Source organism: Giraffa tippelskirchi, chromosome 11 (assembly GCF_054371585.1).
Source record: "Giraffa tippelskirchi isolate mGirTip1 chromosome 11, T2T-mGirTip1v1.2.pri, whole genome shotgun sequence".
Classification (NCBI taxonomy): Eukaryota; Metazoa; Chordata; class Mammalia; order Artiodactyla; family Giraffidae; genus Giraffa; species Giraffa tippelskirchi.
The window spans coordinates 110,961,684-110,982,258 of record NC_137285.1 but is presented as its reverse complement, the minus strand read 5'-3'; the positions used below and the strand labels follow the sequence as shown (position 1 = coordinate 110,982,258).

The 20,575-nt window shown below is 35.1% G+C and overlaps 1 protein-coding gene across 50 annotated transcripts in view; it reads right to left on the bottom strand.

Moving 5' to 3' along the window:
- Nucleotides 1-20,575, bottom strand: part of SOX6 (SRY-box transcription factor 6) — a 671,664-nt gene that overhangs the window by 135,026 nt on the left and 516,063 nt on the right. The gene's annotated exons all lie outside the window — the stretch shown is intronic.

The following is a 20,575-nucleotide window of genomic DNA, read 5'->3' as shown; positions in this document are numbered from 1 at the left end:
ACTCTATATCAGTATTTGTATTCCATATAAAGAAAATAAGAACTATGACAGAATCGTGTCTGTGAAAATCACATTTTAATTTCCCAGCTCCCTCCCTTACTCTATGCATGCTGTCCTGATTCCAGAATAGCATCACAGGAAGGTTTTGTACTGGCTTTCAGGGCATGATTTTATAAATTAAACTATAGGACTTTTGCTATTTAAAGATCAAAAGTAGGATGTACTAACAGCAATGATCTTTAAGTTCAAACAGGGTCTTTACCCTCCTTACTAGTATAAAAAAGCTGCATTATATCCTGTTTAAGATACAAACCTTTACTAGTAGTCTACCAACCCCAAACCCTTCCCCCGTTTAAATTCCTAAATATTCTCTTTAGGCAAAATTCCATATACTGGCTGATGACCCTGTTTAAATAGCACCAACTTGCCTTATCCTGTCTCTGTTCCCTTCACAGCCAGGGACAGATTGCAAAAATGCTCCTGTGTAGGTCTAAGAGGTTTCATTTACCAACAGTTTCTCTCTAGGGAAAGCCCTAAGATGTGGGTTAATAAAGGGCAAGCAAAAAATAAACACTTTACAGTATTTTTCTGAATTCATTTCTCAGGAAAATCAACTTATAATAAAAAGGTCTTTGTGCAATTACTACCTTGCCAGTGGGGCGTGAAAGAAACTAGCTTTGGGCAGCTTTTTCTTCCATTTTAGCTGAGGTAAGCCCAAGTTTTATACGTTTGAGTACAAACTTAGCCTGCTTAAACTGGAGCTGATCCCCTGGTGCCCAGGTCTTGCCTTTAACCCTGAAGAAAAGCACTAGGTTTGCTGTTCAATTCCAGCTTGCAAACTTGAGATGTCAAAGATGACAGCACTGTTCTATGTCAGAAAATAAGACATGATATTTTTATGGGTGACTATTGTTTAGTATAAGAGTATATCAAAGGAAATCACTTCATTTAGTTTTAGAAATATGGTCTCAGCATACACCCAGAACACAGCACAGATGCTTCACATTCTAAAGGAATGAAACAAAAAGTAGGGAGTCTAGGTATCAAATAAATTTTTCTTTCCTTCTTTCAATGAATATTTATTAAATTATTATTATGTGTTATGGATCTTGAGAAGCTAAAAAAATGGAGCTATTTTGATTGGGACAGAGAAGATATACATTTATCTTGAAATATTTGAAAGAATTATGTGTGGAAGAAGAACTTGATTAAGTCTGAGTGATTAAAAGAACAGAACTAGGCTCGAAAGAAAGATTTTAGGGAAGTTTAATGCAAAGAAGAATTTTCTAATAATGAGTTATTCAATAATCACTGGGACTAAAGAGGTTCTTTGTGCCATTTTCCTGTGTGTGTGTGTGCTAAGATGATTCAGTCATGTCTGACTCCTTGCCACCCTATGGACTGTAGCCCACCAGACTCCTCTGTCCATGGGATTCTCCAGGCAAGAATACTGGAGTGGGTTGCCATGCCCTTCTCCAGGGAAGTGGTCAAGTAACAGCTGTATACTCATATGTCACAGATACTTTAAAGGATAGACATAACTTAAACCCTAATTAGATAATGACCTATGGTGCATTTTCAACTTTATAATTCTACGTTTGTTTAAAAGTCAACATTAGGAAGATAATGTTGTATAGTCATTCCTCCATTCATTCAACACTATGTCTACAAGGCTTTGTTGTCAAATGAATCTGGAGCTTAAATCTATGCAGTGTCATTTCCTTGGCAGTGTGATCTTGAACAGTTACTCAGCCTTCTTGAGTCTATTTCCTCATGTAAAAACCAAAGCTAATGTGTACTAACTTAGCTGGTAGTTAGCAGTACGGTTGCTGTGAGGATTAAATAAACAAGAAAAGTAATGCTTGTGGCACGGTGACTAGCATTTAATAGGCAGTCAGTAAATGTTAGATCCTTAGTTTTTCTTATCCAGTTTGCTATTCAGTACTAGACATTTATCAAACTACTAAAGAACTAACACAAGAAACAGTGGATCTTAACCCATAACTCGACTTCAAATAAGAAAACATGAGTCAAATAAATAATTCAGTTTGGCAGGCAGAGGCTTGTTTGTTTTCAGCAGACCCATGCCTCACAGAGCATTATCTTATCCTAAATATCCAGAAAACGAAGAAAAAAAAAGATGGGATTAAAAGGCTCATTTGAAGATGTAATTTGGGATCCTTAGTGTTATTCATTAAACAGCATCTGAAAACATAACTTTATTTTTACATTGGAGCCCAAGCTCTTCAGATCTTAAGCATAAGGGCATCAATGGCAATCAGGTATCAGACTTTAATTATTGAATCTTGGTGTCTGAAGATATTTCCTTTGTAGCTAGCTATATAACTGAGAGACTAAAGTTAAGTAATTAAGGTCATTTTTAACATTAAAGAGCTGTAGGTGTTTCATGTTAACATAAGCTGTAAGAACTTAAGGAAGTTCTTTTCTGTCCATCATCCTCTACATAACAGGATATTTTAGAAAGTTTCAATGCTATTAGGTAAGAGGTAGTTTCAATAAACTGAGAAACAAAGTAAATAAGGAGGGGGACAGAAGGTATTGTGAAAACAATGATAATGATGGAATCACAGAGTTGAAATGAAGCTTAGAGCTTATCTAACCTAGTAGTTCTCGAAGTGTGGTACCCAACCAGCAGCATCAGCAATACCTGAGAGCTTTAAAAAAAGCAAATGATCAGACTCCAGCCCAGAAACTCTGGGGGTTGGGGCCAACAGTCTAGAATGTAGACTAAAATTTAATCCAGAGAGGAGATTTTCAAACTTTTGTGGACTTTGGAATCATCTGGAGGGCTTGTTAAAACAAAAATTATTTGACCCCCTTCTCAGAAATCAGTAGATCTGAGGTGGGAACCTGAGTATACTGCTCTAACAAGTTCCTAGGTGAAGCTAGTTAGTGCTGTTGGTTCAAGAACCATTCTTTGAGAGTCACTAATCCAATTCAAATCTCACAGTTTACACCTAGGGAACCAGGTGGCTTGAGAAGGTAAAACTGATGTCACACTGCCTGTGACAGACCTGGATCTAGAGTCCAGAACTTCTGCACCCTGTTCAGTGCTTTTTCCATTATATCACAGGGACTTCAGTAAAAGAAAAGAGAGAAATCATACATGTACATTCTCTGCATAGAGAAAATCTGGAGGGCTGCAACTGAAAATAATTTTATATTTCAGAGATGTGTCTCTGAAATATAGATACTGTGGAGTAGATACTATGTTGTTCAGTTTCAGTCTGTTTTTCTCTCTTATTTTGTACCCACACATTGATCTCAAATTTGTCATTAATTCCAATTCATTCATTAGCACTAATCATTTAGATCCAAATGATAAAACTGACCTTATTTTAAGTAAAATAATGATGTGAAAATTCAAAATGTCTTTATTAAATATAAGCCAAAATATCCAGTGGCCAGTTAGAACACAGGCTGAGAAATGATGAAAAGCTCCTCTTATATCTTTAATTACAGAAATCATCATCATCATCCCAGCAACTAATATTTTCCAGTATTTCCTGTATGTCAAGCATATGGGAAAGTGATTTAAATGCTCCATCTCATTTAATTCTCAAAATTTTATCAGGTACCTACTGTTATTATCCTCATTTATTTAATGAGAAAGACAAAACAATGAGAAATTAGGTAACATGGTCACTTAAAAAGTGATGGAGCCAAGATTCAAGGCCAGGTATGTCAGGCTCAAAGCCTATACTTTTAAGTACTACATTAAGCATAAAGTCATTTTTTGCTAAATATAATTGTGAATTTACACTCAGTTATAATAAATAATACAAAAGATCCCATGTATACTTTATTCAGTTTCTCCCAATGGTGAAACTTGAAAAATTATAGAACAATATCACAACCAGGGCACTGACATTGACACAATCCAACAGTCGTACTCAGATTTCACCAATGGAATATCATTTTTAAAAAATTATGTGTTTTAAAAGGTAGCACAGGTAATCAAAGTTCTATGAATACTTCCAACCACAATCTTTCATACAAAGTTCAACAGTATGACCTAGTGCAAATAAAGTGAGTAGAAATCATGAATTAAAGCAATAATTTCCCCTTTCAGAGCTTTCCATTTATTTTACTTACTAGAAGATTATTGGTTGAAGATGGGACAAAAATGGAAAGCAAGAACAAGGAGGTAAGGAAAGAGGATTTGGTGGCCATACAAGCATCACATAAGCATCTAAAATATTTTTCTTCTATGGAAGTTGTGAATTAAGTTTACTGCACTGCATATCAGTGCCTAGAAGATAAAGAATTTTGATAAAAGAGAAAAGTCCCATCCTGATCTCAAGAATGTAAGCCTGCCTTTCCTTTTTCTTCCCATCATCTTATTTTCCCATTTGGTAACACACCAGGAAAGGCAGTCACATTGTAAACAGCAAGTTCCAAAAATATTTTACTAAAAAATAAGAAATAATAGAATTCCATCAAAGAGTGACCAGTCTCCACGTGTCTTTTTCAAGAAGTTATCAAAATTTCAAATAGCATCTTTTTTTCTTGAAAGTGTAGTTTTCCCTTAGCCCAAATTCAGATTCTTTAATTATCCCATGTGTTGTGCTATGCTTAGTTGCTCAGTCGTGTCCGACTCTTTGCGACCCCAAGAACTGTAGCCAATCAGGCTCCTCTGTCCATGGGATTTGTCAGGCAAGAATACTGGAGTAGTTGCCATTTCCTTCTTCAAAGGATCTTCCTGACCCAGGGATGGAACTTGTGTTTCCTGTGTATCCTGCCCTACAGGTGGATTCTTTACCTGCTAAGCCATAATTATCCCATGTGTGTACGTTGCTCATTCATATCCGATGCTTTGCGACACAGTGGTCTGTAGCCTGCCAGGCTCCTCTGTCAATGGAATTCTCCAGGCAAGAATACTGGAGTGGGTTGCCATTGCCTTCCCCAGGGGATCTTCCAGGGGATCTTCCAGACTCAGGGATTGAACTCAAGTCTCCTGCATTATAGGCAGATTCTTTACCATCCAAGCTACTAGGGAACCCCCCCAATTATCCCATAGGTAGAAGTAAAGCTGATTTTGTTACTACAAAGAGTAAAACTTAATGTGACCAAAAATAATCTCTGAGCATAGAAGTGCATTATTTTTTATCGCTTTGGAAGTCAGCATTAACTGGGTATGTAACTGGAATGACTAATGAGAATCCAGGAACACTGTCATAGGTGGAACTAGTCAGTGCATCAGGAAAGAAGCAAACTGTACCCCTTAAAGCATAACTGTCCATTAATTCTAAACTTCTACAATCCCAGACCAAAGCATTTCCCTTTTGCAGAAGGTGAGGAACACATTCTTGATCAAATAGGCTACATGCCCAGAAATTTTAATTGCTAGGGTGTAACTCACATCTTTTAGACAATCGAGACAGCAGCAGATGCACGTGAAACACTTAGGTTCTGTCTCTTTCTATTCGTAAAACAGCATTGTTGCATCAACACTTATGCCCTTTGTTTTCTCTGTGCTAAGTTGATGATGCCATTTTTTGCCATCTGCCCCAGAGCTTCATTAAAGATACATGAATGGGCTAACTGGCCTGATATCTTGTGAGGAACAGGTGCTATTGTTTGTCCCTGAAGACTTGCACTAAAGATATGACTCAGAATACTTGAGAAAGAGCATCTGCAGCAGTCAGTCAGAAAGCAACTTGGCAGAGACCTGGCTACGTGCTAATATGCAAACAGAGTGACACTCAGGGGGGCTCATTTTCTTTCATGAGGATTATTTAACTTTTCTTAGTGACAGGAAATAAATATTTGTATTGAAAATCATGAACAATATTAATGTCTATTACCTAGTTAAAGACAGTAAGCAAGTGAAGATATTTTTAATGCCTTATTTGTAGAAAATCATTCCTCATGTGATTTAATTGGAGAAATCTTCTTTAATCTGTTGGAAGGAATGTTTCCAATGTTTGTAAATCATGAAGGAGGGAGGTGAAGACAGGGACAAAAAATACAGCAAGAGAGAAAGAGCAATCAGAGGGAGAGGCAGGGCATAAAGACAGACAGAAAGGGGTGGGGGTGGGGTTGAGGTGGGGGTGGAATTTCCTTAAAGGCCATATTCTTTATTGCAAAGAGTAGCTGACTTATTTGCATAAAGTGTTACCATTATAAAAGCTGCTCAGTCTAGAGTGAAAGAAATAAAGTCCCCAGAACCTTACATGAAAAGCCTTCAAGGCATGGAGGTATCTTCTTACTGCCAAAAAATGCATGCCAAATCTCAGCTATTTCTGGAGAGTTAGGAGGGAAAGGGTTTCATTTGATAGGATAAATAATGCTTTACAACAAACCCTTTAGTTGCAAAACTTTTTTTTTTTTTTTGTCTAAAATTTTAAGATTCTGTTTTGCCCTGACTTAAAAAGCATAAAGCAGTAGTCAACATATTGACCATAGTTTGAAGTATCCAAAGGAGCCTTGTATACAGCCTACCTGACTATTCTGTAATTGTTTCAATTCATTAATCGTCTCTCACCAAGTAAATTTAGGGTCCTGAATAGCCTGTGACACTTATATTGCTCTCTATCCCATTGCTCTTATCACAGGGCTAAGGACATACCATACATAGTATGCATTTTGTGCCATCTAATAAACAGGAAAACCATCGAGGACCCAAGAATTGGTTTTCCGAGCACTAATTTCCATAGGGTAATATTATTGTTAATACAACTGCAAAAAGTATAGAGCTGTAGCTGTTCTCATTCTAGAAGAAGATTTAAGAATGATTCTTAAATAAATCTTGATATCACTTTGTCTGCTTTTCATTTGTCTTATTTAGCAAATCTCTGGCTGCTACCGCTAATGGTGGATTGCAAATCCTTGCTTATAGAGAATCCGACTAGCTCTAGTAGGAGAATAATCAAACTGATATTTTATCAGGAGCAATTCTGAGACACAAATTTTCTGAGTCTTTAAGAACACAGAGTCCAATCTTCCTAGATGTTTCCCACCAACATCCAATGGATAATCACTGTACAAATAACATAAGAAAAAGATTCTGCTTTGTTTGTTTGTTGAAGGCAAGACATTTTCTCTCTCTCAAACTCCCACAAGGATAACACACAAAACACTTTGTTACCATTCATCTTTCACACAATGCAATTTTTTTTCCTGGAATTTTGATTACTATTGTCACCAATCTTTTCAAAATCTTCACTAAAGGGCCAGGAAAATCCCTGGAAATGTAGAACAAACTAAAGATACTGCAGTTTAAGGGCATCCTTTTTAAAAACTCAGCTTTAGTCTTTCAAAGTCATGTCTTTGAAGATTAATGAAGAACTAATCTTTTCTTCATGTATATCATATTCAAAAAGTTAATTTCAAGGAAAAGAACGGAAAATAGCTTCAATAGTTTACTTGTCTTTACTAATTTACACTAGTAAATATATCTAATAAAATATCTGAAATATTCATAGAGAAAATGGAGATGATACATATTGTCCCTGGCCTCACTATGTCCCCACCTTCACTATCAAGAGTAAGACATGCAAACAAAGCAACTCTTTTTATAGGTGGGTCTTTAAAGACAGCTATTTCAAATCCACTTCACAGTTGAGTACTCTCCAGTTCCGTTCCTTGATTACACAGGAGGAGAATGATTTTTGAGAGTAACAGTACAATGGCTCCATTTATCAGATCAATAGCACATATTTTAAAAATCTTCTTTAGGTATATATTCAGAGAGAAATGTTAATAGCCCTGAAAGGGCCAGTTCTTAGCATGTCCTTTGTGTTAACATCTTTTTATATTTTCAGCATACTGTATACACTCTGGTCTATTTGTATTTTCTAAAATGGGCAAATATCTCATTAATCTACCAGGATCATCAGTAGTCAAACATCATTACTTTATCTCTTACTCATTTGTACATGTTCTGTTTAAATAATGAATTTTCAACAAAACCAACATGGATTTGGTACTAATGTAATCATGATTTTTAGAATTTCTTACTTATATGTCCCCTTACTCCCTGAAATAAAGAGTTCCACACATAAAATGACCTCTTAGACCCCTAAGAGACATGTTACTCTGTAAAGTAAGTCAGTAGTGCCTGTCTTCTTTCAACTATTCAACAGCTTTTACTGAGCACCTAGCACTGTCAATCCTAAAGGAAGTCTGTCCTGAATACTCATTGGAAGAACTGATGCTGAAGCTGAAGCTCCAATACTTTGGCCACCTGATGCAAAGAACTGACTCATTGGAAAAGACCCTGATGCTGGAAAAGACTGAAGACGGGAGAAGGGGATGACAGAGGATGAGATGGTTGGATGGCATCACTGACGCTATGGACATGAGTGTGAGCAGGCTCCGGGAGTTGGTGATAGACAGGGAAGCCTGGTGTGCTGCAGTCCATGGGGTCACAAAGTCAGACACGACTGAGCAACTGAACTGAACTGAGCACTATCTGCCCAGTACTGTGCTGAGCGCTAGGAATAAAAAGATGCCTTAGAGAAGCCCATAGCTTTATCAGGTAGAAATGTTAAGTTTGCTTTCACTTAGGCAGTAGTATAAATCATCCAATTTGTCAGCTTACTTTGGAAAGCGGTCAACAGAGAAAGATTTGCTTAAAAAGAAAAATAAATTACAACAAAAATTCCATTACATATCTTTCCATAGTCTTCCTATAGTTTCAAATTAACAAAAATTTTGAGAGTATTTATGAGGACAAAAGTCAGATTACTTTATAAAATGGATGACAAATGTTAATTAAATGTGTTTAAATTATCTTACTATGTTTTAAGAAACTCTCACCAGGAGGGAAGTAGAATGTCCTGGCCATAAAGAAATTAATAAAACATGTTATGCAAAAGTAAAATTTATGATTCATTTGGAATTAGATATGTACCACCTTTTCAATCCATACAAATGCATAATCTTGTCAATTAAATATTATTGTTAAGGTCTAGTAGTATGTTAAAATCACTTTAAAGTGCAACTAAGGAAAATTCATGTGTGTTTATTACTCCTTAAGGATCTATTAGTGGGTATTTTATTCAGATTCGTGCTGTAAAATCTGCATAAACTCAGCATATTGTTATCCCCATGTGTGCATTTGTTTGGTTAAAGCAGAACAGCAAATCTCAATTTTTGCAACTTCTGGAAAAGTCAAGAGAACTAAAACAGTCTTAATTTTAATCAGATACAAACAGTTATCACTACAGAAGTGAAGAGTTGACTATTATGCAAACAGTCACAGTTAGTGGTCACCAGGCCATCACAGAAGACTGAGCTAGTCAATTACTTTAGATATTTCCAAAGACTAGTGAAGATGAATGTTTCTTATTCCACCCTGTCTTATTTCCACAGAAATATGAAACGTATTAGAGACTAATGATTGTTGTTCTCAAATGGAAACCCCATTAAATACACAATGATCAAAGTGTTTTGCCAAGATGGAAATTAATTTTTTTAATCTTGTATAAATGCCACATAAATATAGTAACATTTGTGAAGAATGTGGCATTCCTTTGTTTGTAACAACCAAATTCAGACATAAACATTTTATAAACTTTTGACCTGTAATGAAGGCAATCTGGCTTTTACCCCTGAAGTATTTTACACAGCCTTTATTCTGTTAGCAATGACCAGAGTTCAGTCATTAAATTCCTCCTCCAGAAATGCAGGTTTACATCTTAAACTACAGTTTTTGTTAAAATATGCACAAGCAACCTAAAGGAAGGGACTTTGCATCTTAGTAAAACTCCTTCTCTCCTACAGAGTAGAGATTCAACAAATACTTATAATACAAATGCATTAAAAAACTTTCATTCTATGTTATTTAAAAAATAAGCTACAATACTTTTGATAATTTTTGAATCTCCTGAACCAATCTGAAGTCCTTTTTATCATTTTCAGGCCTCAAATCAAGGCAATAGGAATATACCTCTGCTTCAAACATACTTCATTGCAGTGATCTTTTCTTTTGGTATGCCACAGTCTGACTTTGAAGTCCACTTGTTGGTAAGAAAAATATAAAAATTGATTTGGTTCATTTATTTGAAGATATTTTTAATGACTGAGCTCTCCTAGTACATCTGTTGAAATTCTTCTATAGTATAATTTAGAGATGCCTCTAAGCTTCTTTAATAATTTCATCATCATCAATTATAATCTTTTCTGACAAATGATAAGCTGTTCTCATCAGAAGAGCCAAGGATACAGTTTTTCAAAATATTAAAAAAGTTTGCTTTATCACACTGGACTGGTTATGCAATACAGAACAAATGACAGAAAAACATTTAAGCAACACCTATCAAGGAGAGTAGAAACAGTTTCATCTTAAGCTAGGAGGGCTGAGAAACATAAACTCTGAACAGAACATAAATAAGATGTCTAAGCTATTGACAGCTGGGTCCCAGTCACAGCAAGATAATCCTCCCTGGACATATCAGTGAGACACCATGCCTGTATGTGTTCAAGGGTGCAGAGAGGTAAAGTAAAGGGAACTTTATAAGAAATAAACACTGAGTAAAGGCAGAAACAAGATTCCTTAGTGGCTCAGGTGATTAAGAATCTTCCTACAATGCAGGCGATGTGGGTTTGATCCTTGGATCTGGAAGATCTCCTGGAGAAGAGAATGGCTACCCACTCCAATATTCTTGCCTGGAGAATTCCATGGACAGAGGAGCCTGGCAGGCTACATGGTGTCGCAAAGAGTTGGACATGACTGAGAGACTAACATACTTTTTTCAAAGGCATAAACAGTGACCATAGCCACAAATCGAACAACCGCCAGGTTTTTACTTTTTATTATACTCTAGGCCTTTTTAGAGCAAAAAGTTAAAGACATGCAACTGTAATTCATTTTGTAATGTAACCTACAACTTCTGTCCCACTCTCAGCATGCACACTTACACACATACACACACTCATCCACATACACTCACACACACTTCTACACCTGCTACCCCAACTAAATGTAAAAATACATCAACACTGAAGCTGATATAAGGACAAGCTAACAAGCTGTTTAAAAAGGAGCAGTTTTCTTTATTTTTGTATTTTATTTAGTACTATGTTCATATTAAATAACTTAGATACAATAAAGAAATGTTCCTATTAAAGAAGATAAGGTCCAAGTTCCTTAGCCTGGGCTGGCATTGAAATCACTACAGAACATATTCTTAACACGCCTTTCAAACCTCTTTCTTACTACCATTTACCCTCTTTCCCCTCTTGCTTTCAGTAGCTTCTAAGTTTCTGTGCATGACATTTTTTTTCACTTATGTAGAATGACCTTTTCTTTCCCCTTTGTTGTCCCAAATCTGACCTACCCTTTGAAGTTCAGCTCAAACTCCTCTATGAAAATTCCCTGAGTATAAATTTCTTTTCCTCTGTCAACATTTACATTGCATGCACTGTGCTGAATTATTTAATGGTTTTCAGTTATTTTACACCATTTTAGGCACTGGGGACCCAGAAGTAGACAAAATTCCTTCCCTACCACTATCTCCTAGGAAAGACAGACAATATGCAAATGGATGTAACATGTATATATGTGTGTGTATACACACACCCATGACAAAATATATATTAAATATAATTAATGCCAGTTGAAAACAGATGCTATGAAGAAAATAGAGTAAGATAATGAGATAGAGTTTGAGGGGTAGAGGGTGAGTAGCAGGAGGTAGTCAGCAGGCAGTAGTGAGGACTATTTTGGATAGGGGTGGTCAAGAAATGTTTCTCTGAGGGAACAGTATAGCATAGGGTTAAATGACCTAAAGTTGCATGAGACCTGATTTAGGTTTATAAAAATGACTCTGGTTGCTGTGAGAAAAATTGACTCAGAATGAAAACAGAGAGACCAACAGTCCAAAAGCAGGGATAATAGTAAACTTTTCCCATCTTATATATCCTCTCTGCTCAAGCAGAAAGAAGATATCTTGCACTGCCTCCAAATATGAAAGGCAAAGAGTCGTTATCTAACTGACTGATTAACTGATTGACTAAAACAGACCTGTCCACTGATTTCATGGGACAAGAAGCATATCACTTACAAACACTTGCACCTTTTTATGCTGATAGGAGAGAAGACTATAAGGAATTAAAATCTAAGTGGCTACTGCTGAATCACTGCAATTCTTTTCCCCAAATATTATGTCTGAATAAAGTTTTTAAGCAGTCAAGAAATTTACGGACAAAACTAAAAATATAAATTCTTAATTCAGTCTCTGTGTGGGAAAAATAGGAATATTTCAAATGAGATTCAAGCTACCTGTAAACTTTTCTATGAGAAAAAAAATTAACTCTTAGTAAAGATCAGAAGAGTAGAAAATTTAATATATGCAAACTGGCTCAAAACACAGGTTAAATTAAATTTCTTTTGCTTTTTTTCTTGGTAGTTGAGATTAATGTGATATTTGCCAAATGAAATGGAATTTGCAATACAGAGTCAGATGCTGCAGCAATTCACCTCAAATCATATTCCTTGCTGTTATAAAGAACAATAGGCCAATAGTATAATTTAAGAGTGATTAATAATAACTCATGCAATCACAGCTGAAAAGGAATAGAAAAATTCACACCCAAAATGAAACAAAATAGTCCACTCAGGTCAATAAAAAAACAAACAAAAATAACCAGAATTCAAAATGGAAAATGAACATACTGAATTTTCCACACATTCTTAAAGAAATACTACTAAGAAATTCTCACACTTCTTTGTCTTTGATTTTAATATATTAAATTTTTATTTTACTCCATCTGAAACACAGTATTATATAGCCCTTGACAACAATTCTTAATGTTGGGCAGAAAAATAGATACAGGAGCACTGTATACATTAGATTTAAAGATAGATACAATATAAAATCTTGGGCTTCCCAGGTGGGGCTAATGGTAAAGAATCCACCTGCCAGTGCAGGAGACATAAGAGACACAGGTTCAATTGCCCCTCCTCCAGGAGTTCAGGCCATGGCAATCCACTCTAGTATTCTTGTCTGGAGAATCCCATGGACAGAGGAGCCTGGAGGGCTACAGTCCATGGGGTTGCAAAGAGTCGTACTTGACTGAAGCAACTTAGCACACATGCACAATATAAAATCTTAGCCAATCTTCTGTGCCATGAAAAACACCAAAGTGGTATTAAGACAGGTTTGCCCTAATCACAAGATATTAAGAAAAGAAAAAAGGGGAAGAGACAAGGAAAGGGAAGGGAAGGAAATGAGAGGAAAGAAAAGAAAAATATGAAAGAAAGCAAAGAAGGAAGAGAAGAAGGGAGGAATCAATCAAGCAAACAACAACCAAGCAAGAGTCCTGTGGGCTTTTGAAAAAAATTAGTACTGTCTTTTATACCCACAATTTTGACCTGATTACTCTGTTCCTTGTATATCGCAAATGAAAACTTCCAACCCCCGTGTTATAGTTATCTTACAAAAACTTCGTGAAGATCAAATGGTTTAAGCAAAAAACTCTTCAAAGTGAAAGCTGCTATAAAAACTTTAATTGAAATGTAATTATAAAAATTAATTAAACTAAGACATATATATTCATCTTTAAATTTGAGAACTCATAAACTACTTTAAATTGAAGTTTAAACTGAAAATTGAGAAATTGTGGATTTAGGTTGCCGGCCAAGTTCATACATATACAAGGACCAATCCATGAATCGCTACTATCAGCCATCCATGACTTGGGAGACATGGGACTCAGAATAATATTATAATTTAATTGAATAGATAGACATTTTCTCCACATCAACTTGACCAGTTTTAAGACAGTTCAACTTCAGTTTATAAATTGCTATGGGTAAGAAAGTGAAACAAAGAGAGAAACAGAACCCCCTGCATTCCCCCCTGACAAAAAATGAAAAAAAAATATGCCTTATGATATATGAGCCACATCATAAAGTATCTATCCATAGATTTAATTTTTGACTTTGCCTCATTTCCATGGACAGAGGAGCCTGGCAGTCTATACAGTCCATGGGGTTGCAAAGAGTCAGACATGACTGAGCAACTAATACACACACAGAGTTTGCATTAAAATTTGAATTCCTAAAAATGTCATTACAAATTTGTAAGCAGGCATTTTTATAACCCTATTATCATGTCCACAACAATCTAGAATAATGGTGATCAAAGCTACAGATACTTATTTTTAGCTCCACTTGACAATTTCCAAATATGAATAACACAAAGCTCAGCTTTGAGTCTCTAACTCTTCTTAATTCACCAATATAAAAGGTCAGGTTAGCCCCTTTAAAACTGTACTATGATTGTAGTTTCCATGGTAGAACACGGAATTGAATCTACATAGAAATGATCAGCCAGTAACAATAGACCTTTGTCCAGCTGTGACTACTTCCCTCCTCTACAACCAGTCCTTATCTGGCTCAGGAAATGCCTGTTTTAACTGACAGGTAGGAGATTAAATCTACAGCTGCTGAAACACAATCTCAGCTCTGTTAGATAGGCTTTCATTGAAAAGCACTACAAACACATAATTTGTTTATGTTGTACCAGCAATCTCTGACAAAGCAGACTGTCTAGCTGAGACAAATGTGGTTAAACCCATTTATTGTATTATTTCTGCTACACAGAACAAGCTCTTAAAACACAGAAACTAGACGAGGCACAAAGCTCTAGCTGTCTCAAGAAATCAAGAATAGATGACTTCTTGTTACACTAGCCCTTTTTACACAGAAACCATGTTCTCCCCTGGAAAACATCTATTCCAATTTCTCTTTTAAGTGGGTGGTTCAATTATGTTTATGTTTTCAGTTTTTAAAGTTTCTTTTGTTGCTTCCAGCATAAACAGGCATAAAATCACCTAATCACTGAACGTCGCTAGATTTAAGAACATGATGAATATTTATAGCAAGTGCTATCATCCTTCAAAAAATACCCATAATGATAAATTCTAATGATAACTGACCCTCTTTCCATATTTATTGCAAATTCTGACAATGTTATTCGATTTATTTCACTTGATGTAAAAATAGCTCTGCAACTTTTAAAGATATAAGTAAGTTTCTTTAAAATTAAGTAGTTATACACATAAATACCTAATTTTATAAAATAAATGTCAAGGGGATAGATTTTAACGAAAACAGCAACAATAAAATCTGATAGCTATGTGACTATAAATTATTTTTTCCAAATTTATAAGAAGTAGAAATAAATTTTTTTTAATTTTCTATCTAAAATTTATTCTTTAGGTATACATACTCAACTTTAGCTAGTACTCTGAGTATACAAAATGAACTGCAAAATAGTATAACTAATGATTGAAGTCTATATCTATGGTCACTAAATCCTAAAAATTATAATCAATAATAATGAAACAACAGATGGTATACAATATGGTTTAAAAATAAGAAAACAGATGCTGTAACTCAAACTTGTCAAAAATTTTTAGAAAGAATAGCATAATAAATGTAAAAATTATAAAACTATATTTGAAACATGGCCAAAAGGATTATGGCTAGCCACTCTCGAACATGTCGCCATTCCCTAAAATCTTATTTTATTTTTCTTTAATCATCATCATAAAACAGGGAAGTGAGAAAATAATCTTTCAAGTTGGAACATATGGACCACTTGGAAGTCTGTTAGTCTTAAAATACAGAAAGTATGCAATAAACTAGCTGAATCCATGGGGTCTCCCTCAAACAGCATGGATAATGAGGGGAATCCATAACAGACATAAACAAACCCAGAAAGATGTCTAGACCCCACATCATTATGTATGATATATGCTCAAGATATATGGGCATACATTTGAATGTTCAAGTTCAAACTTGGCTTCTATTAGACTGATTCAGTCACAGCATGGGGTTTCTTTAATAAACAAACCTTACTGTTAGAAAATATTGGGGACTCAAATCATGTATTATGCCCCAGCTAGTTAAATATGTGGTGCTCTAAAGCCCTATAGCCCTTGAAGCTTTCTTAAAATAGACTGTAAATAATAAAGAAAAACTGCATCTAGAAAAAATATAGAAATTATAGATTTTTGCATTACAAGAGGGAAGCAGATATGACACGAAACTAGCATTTCAACTAATTTTTAATTTCCCATTAAAAATTAGAAATGAGTTTGACAATGTAGGTCTTAGTATTTTATTTTCCATGATTCTAAAGAATGCTGAATGCTTTCAGATTAAAGATGTAACCAGGGTTATTTATTTCATTATAATAAATTCTTTGCCATATTTTACATACACACACATACTGGAGTGGGTTGCCATTGCCTTCTCCGATCCATAATATAAATAGATTTAATTCACTTTAGGATCACAGACCTTAGAAACAGAATGGTCTTAGAAACCCATTTTTCAAATACTTTCATTTTAAACATAAATATAATAAGGCCCATTAAGGAGAAATGATTTATCAAGCTCAGGAAATTAGAGAATGACTAAGTCAAAATTAAAAACAAAATCTTTACTCCAAGTTTGATGATTTCACAAAATTATAAAATAAGAGATTTTTAGAAATAGAAATAGATTTAGAGACTACATAATCCAACAATTCTCATCTGGACAAGTAGTTCTGGTGAGCTTTTTCAGAAATTTATATGCTCTTTCCTTCCTTGTCAAGAACTACTGATCAGGACTAACCACACATTTTATAGAGGAGAAAATTGAGGCATGTAAGGATAATGTGATTTCCCCATGGCAACATAACTAGTTAAAATCAGCTAAGATTTAGAACTAGATCTAATTCCCAGTTCAGGAATTTTCATTTTTCTTTCCTAATTTTCTTTCTGTCTTCTTTAGGTAAAACCTGACTACTAGTATATCCTTTCGGTTCTCAACTTTGGTCTAAATATTTCTCTTATGTGACAGAGGATGAAAGCAAATAGTCTTCTACAAAGTCATTCTGGCAACACTGATACACAGTAACCCTGATCATTGTCTCTCTTCTTTTTCCTCCACTGCACAAATCCTCAAGTTTGTATGCCTGTAACATACATTAAAATCAATCATGTAGTATTCTTTTTTTAGGGTAGTGAGACCATAAACTCCTCTGAGAAGAGAAGCATAACTTCTCTCATATTTCTCACAATATGCAGAACACAAAGACAGCTTTTTGCAATATATAAATTGAGTTATTTTTCTGAAGGTCGGGGTATTAGCTTTAAAAAGCATATAAGTAGATTGACTAAATGGAATGCAACAGTATATAAAAAGGATAATAAATCTGACCAAGTAAAGTTTATTCTGGGAATGCAAAGTTGGTTTAACAGTTGAAAATCAATCATTATAATTTATCATAAAAAGAGAACAAAGTCAGAAAAACATGATCATTTCAACAGTTACAGAAAAAGAATTTTAAAAATTACTATTCATTCATGATAAAAACTTTCAGCAATTTTGAATCAAAGGGAACTTCTTCAATCTGATTAAAGGAATATTTGAAAATACAACAGCTAACAATGTCATCAATGGTGAAAGTCTACATGCTTTCTACCTAAGCAAAAATGTCTGCTCTCACCATTTCTATTCAATATCGTACTGGATTTCCTAGCCAGTGCAACAAGAAAAGGAAAAGAAGTCAAATGAACACAGACTGGAAATAACTAAGTGAAGCAAAATTATTTTTAGCTACAGAAAACCTTGTTCTAGCCACAGAACATCTTGAGGAATCTAAAAGAATAACCTACCAGAACTAATAAGTTAATTTAAGCAAAGTCACAACATAAAAGGTAGACAACAAAAATCAGTTGTCTTTCTTGGTTTTAGCAATATCTTTCTGAATATATCTCCTTAGGTGAGGGAAACAACAGGAAAAATAAACAAATGGGACTACATCAAACTAGAAATCTCTGCACAGCAGAGGAAACTGTCAACAAAACAAAAAGGCGATTTAACAAATGGGAGAAGATATTTGCAAATCATATATCTGATCAGGTATTAACATCCAAAATAATGAAATATACAACACCACAATAACAGCAAAAACAAACAGCCTGATTAAAAAATGGGCATAGGATATGAATAGGATTTTTCCAAAGAAGACATACAGATGGTTAACAGGCACACGAAAAAATGTTCAACATCACTAATTACTAGGGAAATGCAAATCAAAACCATAATGAGATATCATCTCATACCTGTCAGAATGGCTTTACCAAAAAGATGACAAATAACAAGCGTTATAGAGAAAAGGGAACCCTCATACACTACTGGTGGGAATGTAAATTTGTGTAGCTACTATGAAAAATATATGAAGATTCCACAAAAAAATTAAGAGTAGAACTATAATATAATCCAACTATTCCACTTCTGGATGTTTATCTGAAGAAGGAAAACACAGTAATTCAAAAATATTCATGCACCCCAAGGTTCATTGCAGCATCATTTATAATAGCCAAGATATCAAAACAAACTCAGTGCCTAAAGATGGATGAATTGATAAAAAGATGTGGTATAAATATAAGATGGAATATTACTCAGTCATGAAAAGATGAAATCTTGCCATTTGCAACAACATGGGCCATGAGGGTAAGTGAAATGTCAAGTGAAATAAGTCACACAAAGAAAGAAAATGCTATATGATTTCACTCACTTACGGCATATCTTTTTAAAAATGAACAAAAAGATACAGAGCATAGAGCAGTGGTTACCAGAGAGGAAGGGGAGGTAGGGAGAGGGCAAGACAGGTAAAGGGGATCAATTATAGTGATGGATGGGGGTGAAATTTTTTGGGGTGAGCACGATGTACTGTACACAGAAGTTGAAGTATAATGTTCTGCACATGAAATGAATATAATTTTATAAGCCAATATCACATGCATGCTAAGTCACTTTAGTGGTGTCCAACTCTTTGTGACCCCATGGACTGTGGTCCGCCAGACTCCTCTGTCCACGGGATCTTCCAGGCAAGAATACTGGAGTGGGTTGCCATGCCCTCCTCCAGCAGATCTTCCTGACCCAGGATCGAACCTGTGTCCCTTATGTCTCCTGCATCGGTAGATGGGTTCTTTACCACTAGTGCTACCAGGGAAGCCCATAAGCCAATATTACCTCAATTTAAAAAAGAAAGAAAGAAAAAAGATTTGTGGGGGTTGGAGGGTGAGCAAAATGGGTAAAGGGAGTCAAAAGGTACAAACTTCAGTTATAAAATAAAGAAGTCCTAGGGATGTAATATACAGCACGGTGACTCTGGCTAACACCATACTGCGCATTTGAAAGTTGCTGCGAAAGTAAATTTTAAAAGTTCTGATCACAAGAAAAAAAAGTTGTAATTACGTTTCTTGATGGATGCTAACTAGATTTATTGTGGTGATCATTTCACAATATTTATAAATATCAAATCATGTTTTGTATCTGAAACTAATATATGTCAATTATACATCAATTAAAAAAAAAACTTTAAAAATCACTTGTCTGTCCATATACTAGATAAACTAAGAATAAGCAATTAGAAAAGCCAATTTTTATAGATAGCCAGTAGAAAGTTGGTGTATAACGCAGAGGGCTCAATCCACTGCTCTGTGAATACCCGGTATAGAAGGATGAGATGGGTATAGGGTTGGAGGGAGGTTCAATAAGAAGGGAACATATGTATACTTATGGCTGATTCATGTTGCTGTATGGCAGAAACCAACACAAGATTGTAAAGCAATTATCTTCCAATTAAAAATAGATAAATTTAAAAGGCAATTAAAAAAATCTCTATTTACATTAGCACAAAAAATAAAATACTTAGAAAAAATATAACCAAAGTATACAAGGCCACTATATTGAAAGCTATAAAAAAATGGGGCAAGGGATACATTTTAAATACTAGAAAAAAATGAAGATATATACCAAATTCATGGGATGGAAGCCTCAATATTGTTAAAATAGCAGTTTTCCCCAAATAATGAATAGATTCAACACAATCTCAATTAAAATCCTAGACAGATATTTTGAAGATAGCATTAAACTTATTTTAAAATTTATATGCAAAAAAATAGTGACAACAATTTTGAAAGAGGAAAACAAAACTGGATAACTATAGTAAGATTTCAAAGCTTATTATAATGCTATAATAATCAGTTAGGGTGGGATTGGTATAAGGATATACATGTAAATCAATAAAATAGAATAGAGAGTTCAGAAAGAAATCCACATGATTTTCACAATGATACCAACATAATTTAATAGAGAAAGGGTAGACTCAAACAGATTTTGCTAGAAATGGGTATCTGTATGGGGAAAATAAGCGTAAGCCCAGACTTGCCAGTGTAAGTCTTGAACTACCAGGTTGCCTGGAGTTTTTTTTTGTTGTTGTTTTATTTATGTTAAGTTGTTCACATGATAGCTTTGTCCCATCTGCTCTAAGCTTGGAAAGAAAAGCCACTTCCACCCTGCGCATGCGTGCACGCTTAGTCACTTCAGTGTCCGACTCTCTGTGACCCCAGGGACTGCAGCACACCAGGCTCCTCTGTCCATGGGATTCTCCAGGCAGGAATACTGGAGTGGGTTGCCATGCCCTTCTCTAGGGGATCTTCCCGACCCAGGAATTGAACTTGTGTCTTCTGTGGCTCCTGCATTGCAGGTGGATTCTTTGTTGCCGAGTCACCAGGGAAGCCCCACTTATACCCCAAG